We start from the raw sequence: 5,470 nt of genomic DNA on the forward strand, positions 1-5,470 counted from the left end.
CAAAATTTCTTTCAGAACACTTATAAATATGGCCTGGTCTCTATTCCTTCTCAATAGCAATTCCTAGTCGAAAAATCAAGAGCAGTAGAAATAAGGATGTATTTATTTAAATTTAATATCAACTGGATAAAGAGGTCTAACAACAAAACTAAAAAACAGATTGCAGTAACGTTTACACTTTCTTTGATGAGTCAGATGTTAACACACAATTTCAATAACTGGTACAGTAACATTTTCACAAAAATTTCTCTATGTTAACAATGGAAAATTAATGTTAGATGGGAACTCATATTTATTGAGTTTGTATAGCTTTGAGGTGAAATAAAATGTGCCAAATATGCCCCAAATGTTTGTATCATTAACAGTGAAATAATTGTACTTCTCCTAACGCTAGGCATTGTGCTAAGATTTTATTTAATTTTCATAAGACCCTATAAAGTAGTGCCTTTTTTTATGAGTGAAGAAATTGAGATTCAGAGAGTTTAAGTCATTTGCCCAGAGTTACAGTGCTAGTCAGAGTCGGGATTTGAACCCAAACACTCTTGATTTGAAGCCAGATCACTCTGATGAGAAAACTTCTGTTCTTTCGTCTACAGAATGCTACCTTCCTCTCCAAATCCTGCACAAAAGAGGAGGTCAAATTACAAAACCAACATGAGATTTCCCCCAAATTATCTGTTATCTCACAATGTCCCCACATGTGGGATCATGGTTAGTCACTGATCAAATCTGCATCTGAATTCCACAAAAACAACCAGAAATGACTAGGCAGTGTTGACCCATGACTCCTACCAGGTACTGCAGATCTGTCATCCAGAGGCCAGTCCTGGTGGAAAATCTTGACTTGGCCTTGGTAAGGAGACTAGCAAAACCAGGGGCTCTCCCTGAAGGCTAGCACATCCTGATTTGATGGTAGCACTGCTCAAAATAATTCCACTAACTGCTTTGGGTAGAGGTCTTCTGTTAGAATAAATTATCAGAGTAAAGGGATCCCGTTCTAAAAGAAAACCAACTCCTAACAAAGCTTGTGTTATGGTGTTCAAGGGTCATTTTCACATGAAGTGAGGAATTCTGCACAACACACAGAAGTCTGCAACAGGCTTGTATACTTTTCCTTGGTATACAGATTTGCAATCAGTGTAATTAATATGAGCTGCCAAAGGAGCACACAGTGTATTTAATATGAATGGACTGTTTATTCATCACTGATACTTAACTGGAAAAAAAAGCAAACTTTTCTGAGAATAGAAGAGACATACCCTAGAAGAATGGCTTCTCTATTTCTTAAAATTTAAAAATATATTTCTACTTAATTATGTTATTGATATGTTGATCACTTCAATACCCCTGTGGAGTTCATAATGGTAATAATCACAGGTTTTCTGTTCTTCATCTCAGGGACTTTTGTTTTTGTTCATGTTTGATTTGTTTCACGTACTTCAAGCACTGAGACTTGTCACATTTTATTTCTCTCCATCTTTTTCAGATCTAAAAATAACAACACAAACCTACAAGGCACTGATTATCTAAAACAGTTCTAATAAACCAAATTGCATTTTGGATGCAAGAGGCCAAATTATGCACATAGATTAATTCCTCCTTCCACAAACACAATGTCAAGGAAGGCAGCTTACTCTGAATGTCCTAATATATCACTCAGATTTTGAAGAGGAAAAAAAATCATAACTGTGGAAAATACAATTTTTAAAAGTATAGCAAATCAGCCATATAAATTGTGAAATATAACTTCAAAATAGTATAAAAAACATCAATTCTTCCTTGAAATAAAAAAATGTAATATATCAAATCAGCACGTTGTACACCTTAAACTTATACCATGTTGCATGTCAATTATTTTTATCTCAATAAAGCTGGAAAAAAAAAGGAAACAATATATAACAAAGACAGTATAAATGTCATCACTGTCTCTCATTAACACATCCCAATAATCTGTCTCTCCCTTAATCATTGTTTTCATATACACATTTCAGATTGTGAATTCCAGTGTTGTCTGTTATTACTTAAGGTCAGAGTCCTCGTCTTATCTTTGGTTCCCCAAGATCTAGTACAAAAACCTGGCACAAAACTTGCTCTAGAAATGAACACTGAATTCGTGCTCGCTTCGGCAGCACACATACCAAGGGAACACTGAATTAAAACAAACCTCCTTTATGTATCTTTGAGGCACAAATGAAATAAGGCATGCAGAACTACTTTGGATATGACATTGGATTTGTCGATGAGTTCTTGGATATGAAAAAATAGACAAACTGGACAGCATAAAAGTTTTTTAATTTTGTGCATCGAAAGACACTGTCAGCGGAAGGGTATAGCTCAGTGGTAGAGTGCACTGCTTAGCATACATGAAGTCCTGGATTCAGTCCTCAGTACCTCCATTAAACAAACAAACAAACAAACAATAAACCTAATTATCTCCCTCTAAATAAATTTTTTAAAAATTTTTTTAAAGACACTATCAATAGTCAACCCACAGAATAGGAGAAAATATTTGCAAATCATATATCTGATACAGGATTAATATTCAGAATACACAGAGAACTCCTAAAACTCAACAACAAAAAACCTGATTCAAAAATGGACAAGGACTTGAATAGACATTTATCCAAAGATTTACAGATAGTCAATAAGCACATGAAAAGAAGCTAAACATCACTAATCATTACGAAAATCATTAGGGAAATGCAAATCAAAACTACAGTGAAATACTGCTTCGTACTCATTAGGATGGCCAATATCAAAAACAATCCCCAGAAATAACAAATGTACACTGTTGGTGGGAATGTAAACCAGTCAGCTACTCTGGAAAATAGTATGGTGGTAACAATAAAATACAAGTCAAAAATATGTTATGATTAACAATGCAGTGAAGTGTTTTCATAGTTTCCATGCCCTGTAATTTATGTAATAGCAACCTTCCCAACATAGTAATATATAATACATATATATATATAATAATAATTATGAACTTCTTTTCCATTGAATAAAAAAAATTTTCCTGCACTTCAGCCAAACAGTGCACTTAATAGCCCATATTCAAATTGTACAAGATAAAATTAGCTTAAGGATACCAATGTCTCTATAGACAAATGAAATGAGTTAGTCAGCCCTATGTGCTGCTTTTTGGCAGATCCAGTTTTCCTGGGTCCTTGCAATCTGAGTCGTCTTCAATTTCAGGTTCAACCCTTTCTCAGTCCTGTCAGTTCCAGTTGATCTTGACCTCAGACAAGTGGTAACACCCAGGGTTACCCTGCACATCTGTGTGTCCTGCAAGTCCGTTCATCCACTCACCATCAATATACCCAGCAAAACTTCATTGAAGACTGTCAGGCACTTTACTAGACTCGAGAGCTACCGTGGCTTTATAATTAGTCTTGATATCCATGGGGGCATGTCCCTCACATCATTCTTCTTGTTTAAAGTTGTCTTAACATTGTGGGCTTTTTGCTTTTTCATATAAATTCTAGATTATGCTTGTCAAGTTCCAGGAAAGTTCATTAGGCATAGCATTTAATTTACAGATTTGGAGATAATTGATTTTTTCCTGATATTCCATCTTCCCATCTATGAATATATCTCCATTTAGTCAGAATTTTTTTGTTCCCTAATAATATTTTGTGATTTTTCCACACATTTTCCATGAAAGAATTATCACATCTTTCATTAGATTAATTTCTGAGTAGCTTATAGTTTAGGTCAGTGTTATAAATCAGATCATTTTCTATGATACATACAAATTGTTACTTGAAAGAATGTGATCTTTATATAATAGTCACTTTACTGAACTTTCTAATAGTTTTAATAGTTTGTAAATGCTCTTGAATATTTAGTGTAGACTTCTTCTGCAAATAGGACAGCTTTATTTTCACTTCTCAATTTTGTATCATTTAGTACGTTTTCTTGTCCTTGCACAAAACCGAATAGGTGAGAGCAGGGACTTCCTTGTCTTGGTTCTATCTTTGATGGAAATGTTCCTAAAGTTTTACCATCGAGTAAGCCATTAACTCTAGGGTTTGTTTTTTTTTTATCATTAGCAAGTTAAAGATGTTCTCTTCTATTTATTGTTTGCTAAGAGTCCTTATCATGAGTGAATAATTTTATCAAATTCTTCTTCTGCATATGAGCTTATCATATATTTTTTCTCTTTTAATCTGTTGGTAGATTTTCTGACAAAGTATTAATTCAACAAATGTTTACTGAGTGCCTGCAAAGTGCCAGGCACTGTTTTAGACTCTGCGAAAACAGCAGGGAAACCAAAGAGCAAAAATCCGTGACCTCATGAAGTTTAAATTCTATCTGGGGAGACAGACAATAGCAATAAAATAAATTATGGTACAACAGGTCATAAGTGCTCTGGAGAAAAACGAAGCAGAGCAGGAGGGTAAGGAGTGCTAGCTAGACAATGAAATTTAAGTAGGATAGTCAGGGAAGGGCTCACTGGAGTGACATTTGAGGGAAGACAGAAGAAAGTCCACGGTGGGCTGAGGAACTACAATCTCTTCCATGATTTCCTTGACTGGCTCTTTCGTTGATACTATAAAGCCATGCACAACACCTGGACATAATTTTCTCCAGTAGGAATTTATTGTTTGGGCTTGATGGTTCCACAGCACAATGATGGCATCTTTGACAGTGTAATTCTTCCAGACTTTCATGATGTTCTCTCTACTGGGGATCTCTTCCATAGTGTGGACAATCCTTGCTCCAGGGTACTATGCATAATGAGCCTTAAAGGTCCTTATAAACCCCTGATCTAGAGGCTGAATTCAGAACATGTTTGGGGCAAGCAGACCACCTTCAGTGTTAAACTCATGGGGTTCTGGGTGTCCAGGGGCATTGCCCAATATCACAATTGTAAAGATATAACAATTGTAAACATATCTGCACCCAGCATACAAGCACCTCAACATACAAGGCAACTGTTAACAGTCATAAAAGGAGAAATGGACAGTAACACAATAATAGTGGGGGACCTTAACACCACACTTACATCAATTGACAGATCATCCAGACAGGAAATCAATAAGGAAATATAGGCCTTAAATGACACATTAGGCCTGATGGACTTAACTGATATATAGAGAGCATTCCATCCAAAAGAAGCAGAATACATATTCTTCTCAAGTGCACATGCAACATTCTCCAGGATAGATTACATGCTGCCCCACAAAGTCAGCTTTGGTATATTTAAGAAAACTGAAGTCATATCAAGCATCTTTTTTGACCACAATGCTACGAGATTAGAAATCAACTACAAGAAAAAAAACACTGCAAAAACCACAAACACGTAGAGGCTAAACAATATGCTACTAAACAACCAGTGGATCACTGAAGAAATCAAAACATGAAAACAAAAACACGACGATCCAAAACCTCTGGGACGCAGCACAAGCAGTTCTAAGAGGGAAGTTTATAGCGATCCAAGCTTACCTCAGGAAACAAGAACACCCTC

The sequence above is a fragment of the Camelus bactrianus genome, chromosome 16 (genome assembly GCF_048773025.1).
Source record: "Camelus bactrianus isolate YW-2024 breed Bactrian camel chromosome 16, ASM4877302v1, whole genome shotgun sequence".
NCBI classification, from domain to species: domain Eukaryota; kingdom Metazoa; phylum Chordata; class Mammalia; order Artiodactyla; family Camelidae; genus Camelus; species Camelus bactrianus.